Here is a 21,739-nt window from a genome sequence, read left to right on the forward strand (position 1 = left end):
AATTAGGCAGGCCCTTATAATCCATGGTTGATGGTGGATCGGATCGAAAGGAGATTGTACAATTAGACAGTATACTGCAAGTTAAAACGAAGGCCTCATTCTTATGAGGGAAAATAGGCTCCTGCTGTGTTCATACAGACTAGATCAGGGATTCCAAAACTACGGCCCTCCAGTTGTTGCAGAACTACACATCCCATGAGGCATTGTAAAACTCCGACAGTCACATACATGACTAGGCATGATGGGAATTGTAGTTCCTGAACAACTGGAGGGCAATAGTTTGGGAATCCCTGGACTAGATGATTAGGCCCCTTTCACACTTGTGCGACTTGGGACTGCAAAGTCTCATGACAAGTCGTACTCAACGATTTCCAATGATTACCGATCATATCTGTGCGACTTCAAGTCGCAACAACTTCAAAGTAGTACCTGTTGACTTCAAAGTAGTACCTGTTGATGCGTAAGGTCCATACACCGCAAGTTTACACAGGCATTGCTTCAAGTCTAGTCAAAATTGCATGACTTTTAGGTTTGTATGGCTGAAACTGCATCACACAGACATTGCATGTGATCTGCACAGCAATGCAGTGCGAATCACATGCGACATCCGTTAGCGCACAAGTGTGAACCCAGTCTCAGATCACACATTAAACTTCCAAAATACACTAAAACCTTATCCAAGAACTAGGTTACAGTGCCTACCCCCCCTCCTCAATATACACAGAATTAGCGCTACAGCTACAGTGTAAATACTGGCAAAAAAGCAGGAGACTTCTTACAAATACCGATGGACAGTGAGTGATCAGCCAGTGCTTAGCTGGACTGGTACACTGCCAGGACCCATAGCTTCCCTCCATGATGGAGGTTACAAAGAAGAAGACACGTGTGAAAGAGGGTGGACTAATAGAAATTCTACCACTGAAGTCTTAGGAAAATTCTGCACATCAGACCTGGATATCTGCTGCTCCTTGCTTTGTATTTAGAAGGTCACAAAACATTCACCGAAGATTAAAATGTGCAAATCAGTTGAAAAAGATCTTTGCAAGAGCCCAATCCATTATTTATGAACCATCAAACATTATTTATGAACCATCTAACAGATCTGAGAGTCAGCTCAACTGCCAACTGAAGGAGAACACAAGGCCAGCTGACAACCTTTGGGATCTGGTGATCTTCCTCAGCCATAGATGATCAGCTATGAGCTCTCCTGAACTGTCAGATTTCATAAGCACTGTAATCTCAGCAATGGCGTACAATCTACATTGTGTGACATCAATGAGTATATTTTTCAAGTCGTGACTATTTCATAGAATGTTTTCCTCAATCGCTCATTCAAATTGCTACAATTGTGTGCGTGTGACGAGGTTTTAACACACCACGGCATTCCAAGAACAGCGAACAAACAATGACAGCTTGTTTATCAATATCAGGAGAAAAAGTCCGGGTGGGTTCTTCGCATCTCCTTCTAGAAACCTATACTAAAACGTCAGATGCAATGGAAAGAACCAAGAGATTAACCTGCCAAATACTCTTCTCAAGGAATCTCCAGAGGAAATTTCCACCCGTACCCTGGTTGGGAAAGGATGGGCCAAAGAAGGACTGCATCCTATTAGATGTAATCACTGTATGGGTATAAAATAGCCAGCAGTGGAGATTGCTCCATCTCTACTTTTTAGCCTGGATGGGGAAATCCAAAAAGCCATGTATGGATAACTTCTACAGCTACCCCTGGATTATCTGGACATTTTCTCTTCCCCTCCCTCCCGTTTCTTTGAAACGGTAAGGCTCGGTTCACAATGCTGCGGCTTATAAGTTGCATGATTTTGCCAGGTGACTTGGGAGCAACTTTGAAGCAACTTCAGGGAATGCCTGGGTAATCTTCCTGTAATGTCGGATCCAAATCACATCAAATAAAATGAGGATCCGACTCCATTAAAGTCTATGGGCACAAGTTGGATAGAAGTCGCCTTGAAGTAGTACATTAACTTTTTCTAAAGTTGGAGCGACTTCAGTAGTGCCAAGACAGATCTTATTGACTAAAATAGCATTTCACATGTCACGCGACTTGGGATCTCACAGTGTGGTCTAAGCCTTAAGGCCCGTACACACGATAAGAAAATCTGTAGGGAAATTTCGTTCAACGACCGATCTGCCATAGTATGGTGCTTTCGACAGCCGACTCCAACTTTTCGGCTGACAATTTTTGTCGTCCGTCAAAACAACGTCCGATTTTCGTCTCATTAGTACAGATTTTTACGGAAAAAAAATCTTAAGAGCAAGACTAGGCATGCTCAGAGATGAAAGAACACATACAAAGCAATCCAACACATGACATCACTTCTGAAGTAGAATTCTGTCGTACGGGAAAATTTGTATGAAAATAACCTCTTCACTTTCCACATCAGACTAGCATGCCACAAAAAACGGACGACAGATCGTTCGATAATCTGATCGTGTGTACGGGACTTTAGGGATGAAACAATCAGGCTTCTAATTGGTGTCTGGGTCATTTTCAGGGAGACTTCCAAAAGAAACATTTCCCAAAGGCGAGGGGGAAATTAGGCTCCATTCGCACTGCCAGCTTGTGCCGATGCGAATGTCAGCAGCAGAAATGTTGCTGCTGATTCCCACAGCTGTCTCAGCCACCTGTCAGCCGCTAGCTGCAGCCACCAGGCCATGTTCATTTCAATGACAGAAACCAAGCTAGTGTGAACGAACCCAAAATGCCTTCCCCATATTTGTATGTTCCTCCCATAACCAAAAAACAAAGCAGCAAGTCAACTGCTTTCCACCAAAACACACTGTTCAGTAACACATGTGGTGGGGTCATTAGACTGTGAGCTCCTATGGAAAGGCCTGATGTAAATGTGTTAGGCTCCTTTTACATGGGCATTCCGTTTGTTTCATCAGTGCAGCGTTTTTTTTTTTTTTTTCAGTTTACATCAAAATTTTCATCTTTTTTTTTTTTTTTTTTTTTACATCCACTACCAATGCAAAAATGGACCATTTGCCAGTTTACATCCATTCTGTTTTTTTAAAATGGAAGAGAAAAAAAAAAAAATAGGGCTTTCTTCCGTTTCAAAAAAACAGATGTGAACAGAGGCAGATGTCGGCGAATGATCTTCCGCTGACATTCGCTTGCCCATAGAAATACATTGGTGTCCATTTTTCATCCATCAGCGGATGTCCCTGCTGAACGCCCGTGTTAAGGGGCCTTGCATTGCTCCACCAGCAAGTATCGGCACTCTGTAAATGAATACGGTAAACCAATACCCAAACAGACAGGATGATGGGCCACCGAATATTAAAGACTTTCAGTTACCTAATAAAAAAAGTAGTTGCTCCCCAGCATTCAATGGCTGACACAATACGTCGTGTGCTAGCACTGTAGTGTGAAAGCTGAGCAGAAACCATGGACAGAGCAAAGAGGGGGATGGGAAGGTACATTCCAAACAAAGACAAAGGACAAGAGGAAGAGTATGTACAGAGACCCCTGAAGGGGTCACCTCCAGCCACTCACAGACACCAGAACAGGACAAGCCTGTCAGTGACAGAAGAAGGCAAAAACTGCAAACATCCATTGCAGAGGAGGACGGGCGCAATATTCAGCATCTGTGAAAGCTGCATACATAGCAAAACTACAGAGAAAATGTTTAGCAGACGTTGTGATCAACTCAAACTCTGCCCGGTGACTTGGTGATCCATCCAGAGAACTGTGCCATGTCATAGAATTCAATAGAAGATGACAAACTGGTTTCCCAAAGTTCTGAAAAATGAAGGCTCATTTACATTTCTGCTGTATGTTAATGTGCGGAGTGTTAAGCCAGCCCATTGAAAATAATCAAAGTCCCAAAAATCGGACAGATCACAAATTCTAGTGCAATGAAGAAAGCAGTTTGACACCAGGATGGCTTATGACTGCCCCACTCCTAAGCCCCGTACACACGATCAGATTATCGAACGATCTGTCGTCCGTTTTTTGTGGCATGCTAGTCTGATGTGGAAAGTGAAGAGGTTATTTTCATACGAATTTTCCCGTACGACAGAATTCTACTTCAGAAGTGATGTCATGTGTTGGATTGCTTTGTATGTGTTCTTTCGTCTCTGAGCATGCCTAGTCTTGCTCTTTTTTTCAGTCGAAATCTGTACTAATGAGACGAAAATCAGACGTTGTTTTGACGGACGACAAAAATTATATAGCCTGCACATCAGGATTTTGTCAGCCGAAAAGTCGGAGTCGGCTGTCGAAAGCACCATACCAACAATCCGAAAATCGGCAGATCAGTCGTCGGACAAAATCTCCCTTCAGATTTTCTTATGGTGTATACGGCCTTTAGGCATCTTTCACACGGGCTGTCCGATCAGGTCCGCCTGTCAGTTTTTCAGACGGACCTGATCGGACCTTCCATTCACTCCTATGGAGCGGCAGATGTCAGCAGTGACGTGTCCACTGACATCCGCCGCTATCCGATTCTGTCAGCCAAATCCAGATAGATGGTGGTTCTATTTTTGATCCCTAGCTTTTCTCTCGGCAGCTCTCACAGATCCCTGCCTGCCCTGCAATAACAGCAGGGACAAGGTAGATGCAGTGAGGGATGGGGCATCATGTGGTAAGCTGCAACCCTGCACTCTGTACATAGCGCACCCCTGAACTCTGCTGCACTCTGTACGTAGCGCACCCCTGAACTCTGCTGCACTCTGTACGTAGCGCACCCCTGAACTCTGCTGCACTCTGTACGTAGCGCACCCCTGAACTTTGCTGCACTCAGATGTAGCGCACCCCTGAACTCTGCACTCAGATGTAGCGCACCCCTGAACTCTGCACTCAGATGTAGCGCACCCCTGAACTCTGCACTCAGATGTAGCGCACCCCTGAACTCTGCACTCTGTGCAAAGGGCACCCTTGACACCTGCACATCGCTCATACCCATTTACTGCGCCTTTAAAGATCCTCCCACCGTTAATGCAATCTGACCACTCCCACCTTTCCATGTGCTTCGGCGGGGAGGGGGGGTGTGGTTAAGTTCCTGCACCTATTCTCCGAGAAAAAAAAAAAGGATAAATTTATATAGTCTGGCCCTTTGAGGGCAACCATAAAGCTGATGCGGTACACGATGAAATGGAGTTTTGACACCTCTGATTTATGGCCACCTTTGGCCAGGTGCCCATCCAGCTTGTTTGCCGACAAGACGTATACAAGAAAATCAGATGACCACACACCAGCAATTTCCAAACCTCGCTCAGATGCAATACGGAGATTTATGGAGACCGCCAACACATTTCTCGCATGCAGATGCCTAAATATAGCGTACTATGGTATGTTGGCGTGTGATGCCATACATGTCTATTGCTGATTGGGTTGCCATTTGAAATGACACCACAACACAGGTAACCTGCATTACCACAATGCAGAAACATAAAATGGGCTCCTTGATTGGCTCATGGTGTAAAGTGCTGTGCAAATTATTGGCACGATATAAATCCAGTATAATAATAATAATCACATATTGCCATTCTTTCTCCTTCCAGACTAGCACAGAACACAAGTCTTCATTTGCCAGCTGAACATAGTGATACCGCCACATTTCCCAAACTCTGTCTCTTGTGACTTCTTCACAAGTGCAGAGCTCTCTGCACAGCAATCTGTGCTCTGATCGCTCTTCAGTGAGCATTTGACAGGTGGGGAGGAGGCGTGGTATTACCACCTCATTGTCTGCTTTAACCCCTTGATACCTGCCCTAGTGTGCCACAACAAGAAGCATTGCCTGTGGTTGCAGAGCAGCCCCATACAGTTGAATGGCTTGTGGTTGGCACGCAGGGGGTATAATGTCTGTCTTTGGCTTTGAAGCATCGCAACACATGTCCACCCCCAGCTGCTGCCTCGGCCGCTAAAGGGGGGTACAAAACTTTAGGTGAAAAAAAAGTGTAAACGAGCAACCAAATAATCAAAAATCATTAAAACAATACATTTTGGCAGTCCTTACAAAGTCATTTTTTGATGGCACTCCATCCCACCTATGCAGCACAGAACATGCCACCTGCATTGTGCCAGGCCAGAACGCAGCACACAGTTCACATCTGTGTAGTAAATAAATAGGGCACTAAGTTTAGTGCTGATCAACAGGTTGCCCTAAAACAGTGTTGGCAAACCTTGGCACCCCAGATGTTTTGGAACTACATTTCCCATGATGCTCATGCACTCTGCAGGGTAGATGAGCATTATGGGAAATGTAGTTCCAAAACATCTGGGGTGCCAAGGTTCACCATCACTGCCCTAAAACAACGCAGAGCAATGCGAGTCCAGCATGTCACCACAATTCGGTGGGTGCGAATGGGCCCTGAGCACAAAGTCAGCTATAACCGAATATCTGCAGGTCATGGAACAATCGCTGGTCAAACAAAGCCACAACTTCCCTATCCAACGCGTGCAACTTCAGATTTAATACTGGGCAAAGATCTGATTGGTTCCTCTTTACAAGTATCTGCACATTCCATTCCATCAACTACATGAAAACCTGCAAGGTCTGTTTTCACATCGCCTACATCTTCCCCTATAAATATCCATCATTGGGAAGTATTTATTAACAATAGAACTGATAGTGTGAATGAACTTTCCAACAATGCAACCCAATATTTACACAGACAACACAACAGTGCAATGAATGGCTAAATCTTTATTCCAGAAACAGTTGGGCCACTTAACTTTAGGTTGTCAGATGGGCGATTCTGCCGGCAGACACAAATCACCCATGGCAGGCTCTCTAAGCAGACACTGCAGCTCCTCTGAAAAGTAATTGGCTCTCTGATCGCTTTTCAGAGGCGCTTTAACCTCTTGGACCCTGCACTAGTACCGTGTGTTTGCAGAGCAGCCCCATTCACATGAATGCACCAGGGGGTATCATTCAAGCTGTGGCCATAAAGAAAAGCATTGCAACAGCGGCATGTGTACACCCTCAGCCGCTGCAGCCAAGGCTGGGTTCACATATATGCAAATTGGATGCATCCAATTCATAGGACAGGCGAGTGTGACTGGCTCTCAAAAGTCGGTTCACACAGCTCCCGGGTGGCCACGGTCTGGATTCCAGAAGGGTCCTGTGCGTCTTTGGGCCCGGTTCAGGCAAAAAAAAAAAAATCAGACCTGAATCGCACCTGACCTGAACAGGGGCGCACCGGATCCCATGCTATGAAGCGCAGCCGCACATAGCCTAAACAGGAAGCAGTTAAGGGGGCAGTAAAAGTGTGGCTCAACTGTGGCGTCTTATCGCACCGTCTGTAGCCAGATGCAGCGAGATGTCGCGCTGTCACTGGCCAAAACAATGCTGAATCTTTACAAGTAGTGATGGGAGCGACATCTTGCTGCTTCAACTGCAGAGAGAGCGATTCCATTAAGACAGTCGGGTCACTTAGGCCCCATTCACACTTTATATAGAGGGAACTCGTGTTCCTGCCTGCAATTTCACATGTTACACACAAGGCAGCCTATTCACTTCCATGGGCTGCCCTATGTGCATTGGTCGCAAAAAAAAAAATAAAGAAAAAGCTCCCGCGCTTGGGCGACGAGCTTCATTGGATTTTTAAAGGCACATTTTGCCACAACTGCAGCACAAAAAAAAAAAAAAAAAAAAAAAAAAATCGCAGCAAATTGCCCTGCATATGCAGCTCTATTTAGATTGAATGGCACCCAATTGCGCATTGCATGCTTTGCAGTGATTGCTACACAATATGGAATTGCTGCATTTCCGCAAGTGTGAATAAGGCCTTAGTGATCCTGCCGCTGGCGATTTCAACAAACCGTGTTGCCCGTGGCAAAGTCGCCCCTTTGACATCAACCTTGGTTAAAAAAAAAAAAAAAAACTGTGGCACAACAACAACCTCATCATAGAACGACTAAAGCGGATTATATGGGGTCCTTAAATACTTCCTAGCATTGGATATCAATCTTCAAAAAAAGGTTTTGTGTACAGAGAACGAACAAATCCAATGTAATCCCTCCCAGGACAGCAGCAATCTAGGACATATACATCCTAAAAATGTTCAATATACCTTATTAAATAGGGAAACAAAAAGAGATTTTATTGCGATGGTGATCAACATTCAAAGTCAATTAACCAATCCTTGAAATCAGAGAATTTCAAAATTAGACAAATTGTATTGTAAGGGCATTGTCATAATCGGAGTTTAAAAAAAGAAGGGGAAGGAGAAACATTGTATAAAAAAGGTATCATAATTTTAGTTCATAGAAACAAAAAAGTAAATTTATTGTGAGGCTGATCAACACTCAAAGATATTTCCAGGGACAAATAACTGAAAATAAGCCTATCCTTTGCAATCAGAGCAAACCAATAAACTTTGTAAAGAATTAAAAAAATATATGTATATATATATATATATATATATATATATATATATATATATATATATATATATATATAAATAATATATAATAAAAAAATTATATTATAATATATATAAAAAAAATATATATATATATAATTCGTATATTTTTTTTATTTATTTAATTTATTTTTTTAAAGAAAAACTAAAAAAAATAAATAAAATAAAATAAAAAAATAAAATAAAATACAAACACTGTACAATAGGTATCACAATATTAGTTAATAAAAACAAACAAGCAATGTCCTTGCAATGTTGATCAACTTTCAGATAACAAACAAATCCAATCGAATCCTTCCCAGGACATACACATCTTATAATAGTAATGTGATGGTGATCAACTTTCATAGCTAGGGACATTTCCAGGGACAATAAATCAGCTCATTCTTTGAAAGCAGAGCAAAACTATAAATTAATCTTTACAGAAAAACTAATCTGCACAAAAGTTATTGTCAAAATGTTAGTAAAACGAACACTCAACATACCGACACCATCTACACATGTCAAACAACAAAAAAGACTTCTGCAATTCAAAACCCTAAAAACAATCCCAAAACAAAAATCAACTCTGTATTATAAATGATAAAAAAAGAGCAACAAGAGATGATTAAGAACCAGCAGTAAAACAACTATCAGAGCAAAAAGTAAAACAAAAAAAAGTCAAGCTCACCCATTGTTTGGCTGTGTGCATGGATCCCTGGCTGTCCCCGTCCACATGCTGCACAGAAATGAAAGCTTTCACAACTCAGTGCTTGTGCTGGCTGGCAGCACTGGGAGGGGATCACTAAGTTTCATATGAAGATGAGACAGGCAATGTGGGCGTGTCCTGGGAGCCTTTCATTCTTCTCTGCCTCCTTCCTTCCTTTTTATCTGTTTAACTAACTTGCCTTTTGGTATTTATTCCCACCAGGCATCTCCAGCTTGTGGGAGATTGTCCCATGTGTGCGGCTCTCCTGCTGCTCTGCCTGATTGCCTGGAGGGGAAATCACAACTGGGGGCCTCCAATTTGCAACCTAAAGAAGCCCAGGTAGCAGCTCTGGGGATGGGAAAACCCCACGAAATGATCTAAAATTCTAAGCGTCTCTAATCTTCGAAAAAGAGTTTTGAAATTCTCAATTTACTATATTAAGATTAAAGCCGAACAATTTTCTAGTGTGTTTTTCACTTTTCTTTTTTTTTCCCCACCAGAATAATATGAAAGTGTCTCATTTTCAGTTTCCCTGTGCATAGCAAAGAATCTATTGTTAGGAATCTCTTTGTTTAAATAGGATTGTCTCGGATTAAATATTTAAAGTTAATCTGGCAGTGAAAACAGAAGAAGAGGCACCAACATACCTCCCACCTCTCTGGGAGGACAAACACCTTTTAAAGTATACAGGCAAAGGATGCACGTCCTCTGCCATGCCTCCAGTTCCACAAACCGGGAAGAACCAATGCCTCTTACACACACGTCAATTATTGGCCGGGAATTTTCGGCCAACGTCCGATCGGCCGATTTTCGGCTTGTTAGTATGATGCTTTCGACAACCGACTCAGACTTTTCGTCTGAACAAAATCTGGTGTGCAGGCTATAAAATTTTTGTTGGCCATCAACACAACGGCCGATTTTCCGTCAGTCAGTACAGATTCCAGCAGACAAAAATCAGATGAGCAAGACTGGGCATGCTGAGAAGAAAAAACACACGGAAAGTAAACCATCACATGACATCACTTCTGAAGTAGATTTTTGTTGGCCGAGAAAATTCGTGTGCAGTCTAGGCACATTCCAACCAACAAAACGCAACTCTGGACAAAAGTCGGACGATCGGTCGGCCGATAATCGTTGAGTGTACGAGGCATTAGGCTACGTTTCCACTAATGCGCCTACAAAGTCACGCGGTTTCAAGCGCGACTTGTTTGCGAATACTGGGGAATTTAGTGCGACTACCTTCTATGAGGGACAAGTCGCACTGAAGTCGTCCAGAAGTAGTGCAAAAACCTTTTCTCAAGTCGCTGCTTCTTGAGTCACAGCAGTTAGAACGGTCCTAATTGAAATAGGTTTTGACTTGTCATGCGACTTGACATGTGTCAAGACGCACAACAAGTCGCACTACTGGAAACGGGGCCTTAAAGTATACAGGCAAAGGATGCACCTCCTCTGCCATGCCTCCAGTTCCACAAACCGGGAAGAACTAAGTGGCAGTTCACATACATGCAATGCGGGAACCCTGCGAATCCACTGCAGGGTCCTGCATCGCACTCAACTCGCAGGCAGTTCACACTGCCATATTCGAATCGCTGGGGGTGTCAATACAAATTTAACGACACCCTCAGATCAGTCTGCATATCGCAATGCGAACTGTCAATTCAGACACGAATCGGATCACATAGGTGTGAACACCAATGCAATCCGATTCTGGTGCCGACCAAAAAAAGGGTTTTGTGTGTGTTGTGTCAGAATGCGATGCAAATTCAGCCATATAATCTGTACGGCTGAATTCACATCGCACAGACATCGCATGTGATTTGCAGAGCAGTGCGTTTCCGAATCACACAAAGGGTATAATTCCTGCCAAGGCCACGAAGCAAAGCATCAAGGCCATGTCATGTGTATACACCAAGCACCGCCTCTGCAGCTAAAGGGGGTAAGAAAAACACAGCTCAGCTGCAGGGTCTTACCACCCCTCAACTGCCTGTGTGAATGAACCCTAGCGCTATCAATGTAAAAGCTGGGCAGTGTAGACAGATTTTGGCACTGCTGGCCACATTAGTCCTCAGCTCACCTGATGCTTATCAGTGCAACACTGCCCCTGCTGGTAAAACATGAGTTAGCATGTCTTACAAATGAGCATTCTGATATTGTTATGCACAACAGGGGCATAGTGACTACTACCAGGAAGCTCTAATACTATTATTATAACATTTTATCTGTGATGCTGTAATGAAAACTGTGGACATTCAGCATTTAAATTGGAAAGTAATGGGTGAACAGAAGAAAAGACTTAAAGGGTAAGTCCACATTCATAGAGGAAAATAATATCAAAATAAATATATATAGCTTGCATAATTGCTAATTAAGTCAGAATTGTAATTGAATGTTATTAAAAATGACCTTTACTTTTTAATCTGCAGCCGCTGTAATGCTCTGTACAATGCAATGCAATATGGTAACCTGGAGGCTCTCTGTACACAGATGGTATACAGAACGCCTCCTAGATATGTCCTTCCCTGCTTGTGTGATTGGCTCATTGATTTTCCCAAAGTCTGCACTAAGATACAAATCAGATTTTGAGCATCTCTGCAACATAAATTTAATTTTTTGTGAGATACTCCCTAAGGGAAATTACTTCTAAAAGGGATGCAGACTCTGACGCTTTCTTCATTAGAGCCCTGCAGGTGCGGCTGCTGATTGATCATTATAAAACAACTCCCATTCACATTCATTTTGCACATGGACACAGGCAAACAAACCATTATTTCTTCAGAATTACAAAAGGTAGGAATCTGCAACAAAGTTTGTTAAAATCCCTGCAATGCTTTTAGATCACCCAGAGGAGAAGGTTTTTTTCCTCTTCTCAACAAAAGTGGAGTTACTCTTCAAGGCAGAATGGGGCCCTAGGCAAGATAGCAGCTTTGTACCCCCATATCCCTTCAACTGACATACATTAGGATTGTCATAGGTGCAGAGAAGCTGCCCCATTTGAACCCCCACCCCTGTTAGTTTCTGACGGGGCAGACAAGGCCTTTTGTAGTCACTAATAGCAGTTGATGAAAGAGCCCCTCCGGCTGCAAGGTACAGAGAAGACAGACTGAGACGGGTCATCTTCGTCAAATTGGAACTTCAGAGGGGAATCAAAACTCTTGTTCTGTATAGTTGTTCAGGATGACAAAGTGTTACTAAACCCAGGAGCCTGCATTCACTATATCTGGTCTCCCACAGTACATAGACATGCAATAGTTTTAGTAAATATAAACTGCTAAATACCTTTTCTCATCAACAGTATAAAGCAGTCTTGTGACTTCTATCAGTGTCCAGGTAAAGCTTGTAGGAGGAGTTTTCATTCTCTTGATTGTCCTATGAGGCTGCAGGACCCCTGACCCTCTGTGTTGACAGTGCTGATTGGCCCTGTGCTAATCACATGCACCCTCCCAAAAAAAAAAAAAAACTCTCTAGCAAAACACACCAAACTGAGCATGTGCAGCTTGTTCCCTAGCCTCTGTTCTATCAGGAGATAGTTTGGGGACAGTGCAAGAAGGGGAGGATCAGAGAAGACAGGTTTTTTACACAACGCAGAGGAACAACCCATTAGGTTTCATAGTGAGTATAACAAACAAGCTTTACTGCATATACAGACTGATTTTTACAGCTGTAGGTTTAAAATAATAAACCAACAGATCAGTATGATAACTAGGAATATATTTTGGTCTTTCTTTCTAGAAAGAGTACTGGAAGGTTGGAATTCTCAGCTCTCTTACTGCTCTGTCTCCACTGGGAAGATTAACCCACTCTGTGTCCTGGTAAACATTGTCGCTGGGACAGACATGCTGGATTTGTTCCATGTGTGTTGTGTTTAGTTACATAAACTTGAGCTGACATGCCTTTTTTAATGCGTTGCATCAATGTGCATTTTAAATTAATTAAACAAAATGATTGCGCAGGTAGAAACACACAAGCTGCTAGGAACACCACAATATTAGGATGGACTGTGAGAAAACAAATTAAAAACAAAAAACATTGCTGCGCTAAACAAGAACATTAAATAGGATGTGAAAAGTCTATGATGAAACCCTTCATATTGTTATCCATGGTGATAAAACAATAGAGCACATCCAATAATTCTGAAGCTTCCATGGTGTGCATCCAATGTAAAGGAACGTGACAGATAAATTGATCACCCAGGTGCACTTCCACCAGAAAATGTATGAATCTATTCCTTCTCCCCTCTTAACCCCTCTACACGTTTCGTCAAGAGTTGACATCATCAGGGCAAGTCATGCCCCTGATGACGTCAATTCTGACGAAGCACGCAGGGCAGGGTCCAGGTCTGACATCACCATGCATGCCGAAGTCACAAGGAATTTGGATTAGTTCCTGGGAACTTTTACCTTTGTTTACATGCTGGATTTTATCTGCTACACTATAAGTTATTAGCATTATTTTGTTTCAATAAACGTGTTTACAGTTTTACACTAATTGGGTGTTTTCCATTTATCCCCCATGGTCATCCTGATGGAGTGATCCTCATTACTAGCCATGAAACTACCCTTATTATTATAGGAGGGGAGAAGGATTGGATTTCCGGTATTACACTGTGCGCAAATAAAAATTGTTTCACGGACTTCACTGTGCCAGCTCTTTATTTTGTGTGAGTCTCAAAGATTGCATGATAGCTGGTGGGCAATGGAGTGTGGCATCAACAAGGAGGACCATTGGCGCTCACTATTTCGATCTTAAGCTTTATTGACCCTAGCTGAGGGTCCAATATTTCCAGTGAGTGGGGACACAGGAGGGGAGTGAAGCACCCCGCACTGGTTGATGGTTTTCAAGTACTCCAGCACCTTCTATTTTCAAGCACATCTATGCACTTTTATGGACATTTGAAGCACTGTTGCACTCATAGTTGTGGAATATTTTAGCCCTTTATTCATATATTGTTGCACAGTGACAAGCTGTCATGCATTGCAGAGTGCTCCACTTTCACCCATCATGCTGGTGTGAACTGGGCCTATTGGAAACAGTAGATTTGAGGTCATCATTGTGTTGCACATGCGTTGAGCAACAGAGCCCATCCAACGCCCAGACCTAGACATCCTGATCAAATGAATGGCCTGGCAATGCCCCAAAACACCCAAAAAAGGGCATGCAACATTTTATGGCAACACAGCGCACCTCAAAGCATGGAAGTGCATTACTGTACGCTGTGTGGCTACGCATGTGTGCTGGAGCTGCATTACCTTACTGCATTGGGGTCCTGCTCAAAATTAATGGCGCCACAATGCACTAGCGCATGTAACACGCATTGATCGCAATGCACTGGAGAGATGTGAATGGACCATTAATTGTTCCCAAAGTGATGGGAAAAACCTAAATTCTTGAGTTGTCAATAGAACCAGAAGGTAGGGGAAATTTTCTACAGGGGTACTTCTTCCTCTTCATGCCACCAGTCCCCTGGTCACACCTACAGTACCTGTAATAAATAAACCCTTACAGTTGGGTGGGGGACCCACTGTAAGGGTAAGGCCTCGTTCACAAAGATATTTAATTGTATGCCTATGCAAAGGCCATGTTTTCCTGTATTGGGATGCACAGGTTCCATGCATCCCCTGTGCAGACAGTGCCACTCATGTCAACTGGGACACAGTAGCTGCAAAGCCACTGCGCCCAATTTGACAGCAATGTGGGTGCAAGTGCCTGAATGCACACTCTCTGCATTTGGGGCCTTGTGTCTGCAGCCATACGTCTATCAATTTGGGAGCAGTGGCTGTGTCCATGCAGCTGCTGCATCCCAATTGACATGAATAGGATTTCCTGCATGTGCATCCCTGTACGGGCAAACATGGCCCTCGCACAGGCGTATGGTTAAAGAAGAAGTAAACTGATTTTTTTTTTTTAATGGTCTGCAAAGTAAAGGCATAATATTTTAGTATGCATTGCATATGTAGCACCCTCCCAGGTAGGTGCTAGGTAAAACATATTGTGGCCCTGTTCTGCTTATCAGGAGGGCCTGATCTGTTAGTCTGTCACATGCTTCCAGGTGTGACCTGTTGAGTCTGGGGAGTCTCCCCACTGTATCCAATAAGGGATCTTGTTGGACAGTGGAGGAAACCTAGCCAATAGCACACCAGGGTTTATGACTGTCCCAGTGGGAGGGCATTGCTGCAATGCATCCTGGGATTAGGAATAAATCCTTTGGGGGCATGTGACAGAGTGTCTTTGGTGGGAGGAAAGTCCCAGGAGAAGGTGACGGCTGTCTCTCCTCCTGCTGAAGTAAAGAAGGTGGTCCGGGCAGTTGGCCTAGGGACCAGGGGTTGAGCTGTGCTGCAGAGGATCCAGTGTGTGCTGGCCAAGTAGAGCTGCTGGGCAGAATTCTTCTGGAAAAACAGTATAGCGAGTACTCAAGAATCTGCCCAGGGGTCTGCCTAGGAAAGGGGAACCACTCCAGAGAGGTCAAGGGAGAGCCAGCTAATCCAGAATGTTGCAGTAAATGGTGTGCAAAGTTGGAAGCCCTGAAGAATAGGAAATAAAGAGGGCGCCAGGAAGGGCTCTGAAGTGTCTCAGCCGTACAGTCAGCACTACAAGTCAGCTACCTCGGGAAAGAGTACCTTAGGGAGCTTAAGGTTGTGGGACTGGGCGGAGCCACGTGAAGTCACTCTTGTGCATGCGCATAGGAGCCACCAATCATGGCACAGGGCTTTGAGGAAATGGCACAGGTGGCCGTTCCTTCAGAGCCATGCGCCGATAAAGTCACCAGCTGCATATACAGTAAATATCTCCTGAGCGGGGCACGTTTAGTTGATATTTACAGTACCTATAGGTAAGCTCCATTATAGGCCTACCTATAGGTACAATTAATCGATGGAAGTTTACTTATTCTTTAAATATGCCCCTGTGAACTAAACCTACATTTACCCCCCCAGAGTTCAGCTTTAATGGTCATATTATAATGTTCTACTAAGGGGGCGCAGAGTAGATTTTAGGGGTTGAGGCCTTCATGTGGCCTGGTTACACCCATACAGATAAAACCGTCCTGTGAGAAAGGCAGGAGGAGGAGGACAGGCCGGCGGTGTGCAGAGACATTGGATCACAAACCGCCCTGTCTGGCTGAACCGGGTGGGAAGCAGTCGATGTTCTTTATCCAGAGAACCATGCACAGCCCATACAGTGTCATCCAGCAATCCGCCGAGGGACAAGTACAGGCCTGTGTACAGTATTTCACCTCAGCCAATCTGCATAACAACACAATACATCCAGCGTGAGACGTCCCAGCGGGAGACATTCTCTGCTCCCCATCCCATGATATCAAGTAACCAGGTTCATGCACAAACACATCCATTCACTCCATGTACTTCGCTCAACCAACACGCACACTCGCCGCACAGTAATCCCCTCTGTCTGTTACTGTGCAACCTTAGAGTCTCTGGTAAAATAAAATACCCGGGTGAGAAAACTCAGATGGAAGATGTCATTATTTAGATATTAGGCTGCACTGAATTCCAAGGTAATCATGTCATTCACAATAAAACTAACGCAGATCATACATTATGCAATTTTCTTTCAACCACTTTGAAGAAAAGAAAATTGCTTGATTCCACCATCAGACAAAATAAAATACAGAATACAATGATCACTGCTAGCTGCTGTAGTGGACAGCAATGATTGGGCGGGAAAAAAAAAACGGCAAAAACAATGATCACTGCTAGCTGATATAGTCGCCAGCAGTGATCAGATAAAAAAAAAAAAAACAGCAAAATACAATGATTACTGCTAGCTGCTATAGCCGCCGGCAGTGATCAGGCGGAAGAAAAACAGACAGAATACAATGATCACTGCTAGCTACTATAGCCGCCAGCAGTGATCAGATAAAAAAAACCCAGCAGAATACAATGATTACTGCTAGCGGATATAGCCGCCAGCAGTGATTGGGCGAAAAAAACCCCGACAGAATACAATAATCACTGCCAGCTGCTATAGCCGCCAGCAGTGATCAGGCGAAAAAAACTCAAACAGAATACAATGATCGCTGCTAGTTGCTATAGTCGTCAGCAGTGACCAGGCAAAAAAAACCCGACAGAATACAACAATCACTGCTAGCTGCTATAGCCGCCAGCAGTGATCAGATGAAATAAAACCCAGCAGAATACAATGATTACTGCTAGCTGCTATAGCCGCCAGCAGTGATCAGATAAAAAAAAACCCAGCAGAATACAATGATTACTGCTAGCTGCTATAGCCGCCAGCAGTGATCAGATGAAATAAAACCCAGCAGAATACAATGATTACTGCTAGCTGCTATAGCCGCCAGCAGTGATCAGATGAAATAAAACCCAGCAGAATACAATGATTACTGCTAGCTGCTATAGCCGCCAGCAGTGATCAGATAAAAAAAACCCAGCAGAATACAATGATTATTGCTAGCTGCTAGAGCCGCCAGCAGTCATCGGGCGGAAAAAACCCCCCCCCCGGCTGAATACGATCAATGAGCTGCTTGCTGTGGGGGCACTGAAAAAGAGGGAGGGGCCAGGAGCCCCGAAGAGGGACCAAAGAAGAGGAGGATCTGGGCTGCTCTGGGCCAAAACATTACACAGAGCAGGTAAGTAGCACAGGTTTATTATTTTTAACTAAAAATAAAACCAAGACTTTATTATCACTTTAAGAGATTTACCCTCTTTGTCCTGTTTACCGTTTTCATTAAAAAGTAAAAGAAAATTCCATATTTTGGGTTGTCCCCAGAAAAGTAAGGGGACAGGAACACCGATACAGCTTCTCGCCAAGGGCGCTGGAGACCCTAGGTATGCCTCTGGTTTCTGGGGGGTTCTTATGTTGCTGGGGGTCAATTGTTACTGAGAGGGATTTACTGTTGAGAGAGCGAGAGAGAGCGGTCTATTGTTGCTAGCTGCTGGAGGGTCTATTGATCCTAGCTGCAGGGAGATCTATTACTGCTGAAGGGGACTGTTGCTGGGGTAGATCTGTTGTTGATGACAGGGTCTGTTGCTGCTGGGGTGGATCTATTGTTGTTGGGGGTATTTAGTTGCAGGGTATCTATTGTTGCTGGGAGATCTATTGATACGGAGATGGACCTACTGTTGAGAGAGGGGTCTATTGTTCCTAGCTGCTGGAGGGTCTATTGATACTGACTGCTAGGAGATCTATTGTTGCTGGTGGGGGTCTGTTGCTGGGGTAGATCTATTGTTGTTGGGGGGGTATTTAGTTGCAGATTATCTATTGTTACTGGGAGATCTATCGATACTGGCTGCTGGGACATCTTTTGTTGCTGGGAGATCTAATACTTGTTGCTGGGAGATCTATTGTTGCTGGAAGAAGATGTATTGATATTGGCTGCTGGGAGATCTATGGTTTCTGAAAGATGTACTGATACTGGCTGCTGGGAGATCTATGGTTTCTGGGAGATCTATGGTTGCTGGGAGATGTATTGATACTGGCTGCTGGGAGATCTATTGTTGCTGGGAGATCTATTGATACTGGCTGCTGGGAGATCTATGGTTGCTGGGAGATCTATTGTTGCTGGGAGATCTATTGATACTAGCTGCTGGGAGATCTATGGCTGCTGGGAAATATATTGTTGCTGGGAGATGTATTGATACTGGCTGCTGGGAGATCTTCTGATACTGGCTGCTGGGAGATCTATTGTTGCTGGGAGATCTATTGATACAGGCTGCTGGGAGATCTATGGTTGCTGGGAGATCTATTGATACAGGCTGCTGGGAGATCTATGGCTGCTGGGAAATGTATTGATACTGGCTGCTGGGAGATCTATTGTTGCTGGGAGATCCAGTGATACAGGCTGCTGGGAGATCTATTGTTGCTGGGAGATCTATTGTTGCTGGGAGATCTATTGTTGCTGGCTGCTGGGAGATCTATGGCTGCTGGGAAATGTATTGTTGCTGGCTGCTTGGAGATCTATAGTTTCTGGGAGATCTATTGATACTGGATGCTGGGAGATCTATTGTTGCTGGGAGATCTATTGATACTGGCTGCTGAGAGATCTACTGATACTGGCCGCCAAGAGATCTATGGTTGCTGGGAGATCTATTGATACAGGCTGCTGGGAGATCCATTGTTGCTTGGGTAGATCTTTTGTTGCTGACAGCATCTGTTGCTGCTGGGGTGAATCTATTGTTGTTTCGGGGGGTATTTATTTACAGATTATCTATTGACACTGGCTGATGGGAGATCTATTGTTGCTAGTGGGGTCTGTTGTTGCTTGGGTAGATCTATTGTTGCTGGCATCAGGGGATCCATTTTACGGTCTTTGTTCTTTTTAACAAATTCTATACAAATTACTTAGCCCCACATAAGGATACTTGGTTCTGTATTCTCTAAAAGGGGTGCTCCAATCCCTTGGAGCCAAGGGATGGTGCTCCAAGGTGGGTGGGTGTGGGGTTGGAGACCAGGCTGGATTTGATTGCTGGGAGTACCTGTCTCTGAGAAGAAAGGCCCCGAGTAGGGTATACTGTACCTACTTTTGGCCCACTCTATATAAAACACAAATCAATAAGCAGTTGGGATATTTCATACAACATATAGTAATATCAGGCTGACCTAACTTACCATAGATGTACTTCATTTGAACCCAACGTAACTTTACTCAGCAGAATAAGCTGAATACAATATGAATGGCTCCTTCACAAAGTGATTTTCTACCAGTCATAGATCAGCCGCCCTCGTTACTCCGCATCAAAGTGAAACACGACCTTATGCGCGGTGTGAAATACAGGTTCGGCGGCCCTAATTGTGTGCTGGAACACGTCCAGCCATCCGGTCAATAGCCGAACACGGGCTTTTAACAACTGTTGATATACTCCGAGAGGCATTATCCAACTAGCTTCCCCACCTCTATAGAAGAACATCCGATCCGATGGTCACCTAGCAACTAAAAGATTGTTCTGCTTTTCTCTACACATAAATAAAGAACAAAATGTGCTCTTTTTCTGTGTTGCCACTGCTGTGGCTATTTCAGGATACTGCCAGTCAGGTTTTCCACTTCTCATTAGATTTAACTGGTTATGTGCTCAAAGGCGGCAAATGCTGCAAGCGTCAATTTCTTGACATGGGCCACGGCTTAGAAAATTGAATAAAATTAAAGTCATTCAAACAAGTGGCTCTTCATCCCTCACATAAGAGAATATTGTGGGGAAAAAATGACATTAGGTTATGTAGATCACGGAACGACGAGGACTTACCCAAATGGGCTGCCTCACTTTTGATTAAAGCATCTCTAAATCCAAAAACAAAAAATAAATACAAAAAACTTTGCAGGTTACCAGTCCTTAGACATATTAGTTTTATTTTTATTTTTTTTCCACCAATTAACACTTCCCGTCCAAAGGTGACAACAGTCACTCATTGTATCAATGGGGGAGCTGCTCTCCTTAGACTACAAACACCTTTTCCTCTCCATTACACTGTCTTTTTTTTAAGTTTACAAGTTTATAAATTGACGCTTTATATCAGGCTTAAATCATATTAGGACTAAAAAAATCCAAGAGGGCCTACTGAGGAAGTCCTGATTGGACGTAACGCGTACAGGGGGTAGTGCTTATTGCCAATGACGTCAAGTTTATTACATTGGAGTCTGGGGTGATTTGGACTACACAGGACTGTGTAATATACTATGCAGTTTTGGAGCGTTATTCCACTTTACTTTGCGAGTGTTTTTATACCCTTGCTATCTCTATAAAGTATGTCAATGAGCAATAGAAGTTTTTCTGTTTTATGCATATTTGCGTGATATGGTGCATGGAGAAGGAGTAGTGGAGAATAGAAAGTGGTGAGCAGACCATCGTGACTTACCCTTTAAGGCAGTGGTCCTCAGCTCCGGTCCTCAGGGCCCACTAACAGGCCAGATTTTAGGTATTACCTTGGGGACATGCAGACTAGTACTGCAATCACTGAGCAGCAAATGATATCACCTGGGATGTATTTCAGTTATCTTGCAAACCTGGCCTGTTAGTGGGCCCTGTAGGCCAGGGTTGAGGACCACTGCTTTAAGGGAAGAAAGCGCTATAGGAGGTCAAATGTGGAGGTGAGCAGATTTATAAGCACCAGGTGAATTGTGTCCCTTTCTATTCTATTGATTAGTGGGAAGATTTTGGCACGTGTTAGGATTTTTGTGGATCTCCTTATTTCTATTAGGTGCTATTTCACTAAGGACTCACATATTTTATTTTTTCTTTTGTCACTGTTTGGAATTCTGTGTAGTTTTGCGTTTGAAGATAACATTAATAATGCTGATGTAGCACCCTCCTAGACAGATGCCAGGTAAAAGCATCTATTAGCTCCATTCTGCTTATCAGGGGAGCTTGTTCTGTTAGTTTTGCCTGTGACATGTTTCCAGGTGTGGGGGAGTGTCCCCACTGTGTCCAACGAGGGAGCTGTTTGGACAGTGGAGGAAACCTAACCAATAGGACACCAGGGTTTGTGGCTGTCTCAGTGGGTGGGCATTGTTGCAATGAATCCTGGGATTGGCTATAAACCTGGAGGGAGCATGTGACAGGGCATCTTTTGGCAGGAGCAAAATCCCAGGAGGAGGTGGACAGCTGTCTCTCCTCATGCAGGTGTGAGGAAGGTGGTTCAGGTGGTCAGCCTTAGGAACCAGGTGTGGAGCTGAGCTGCAGAGGATCAAGA

At 43.8% G+C, this 21,739-nt stretch overlaps 1 protein-coding gene across 2 annotated transcripts in view; it reads right to left on the reverse strand.

Moving 5' to 3' along the window:
- Positions 1-21,739, reverse strand: part of TIAM1 (TIAM Rac1 associated GEF 1) — a 588,418-nt gene that overhangs the window by 321,177 nt on the left and 245,502 nt on the right. The window contains exon 1 of one of the 2 annotated variants that reach the window (XM_082245499.1): positions 9,065-9,156. The exons of the other annotated variant lie outside the window; for it this stretch is intronic. The gene's annotated coding sequence lies outside the window, so the exon portion shown is untranslated. Of the gene's footprint in view, positions 1-9,064; positions 9,157-21,739 lie in introns of those variants that run through there. 2 annotated transcript variants of the gene reach the window in all.

The sequence above is a fragment of the Pelophylax lessonae genome (genome assembly GCF_965119305.1).
Source record: "Pelophylax lessonae genome assembly, chromosome: 2".
Lineage (NCBI taxonomy): Eukaryota > Metazoa > Chordata > Amphibia > Anura > Ranidae > Pelophylax > Pelophylax lessonae.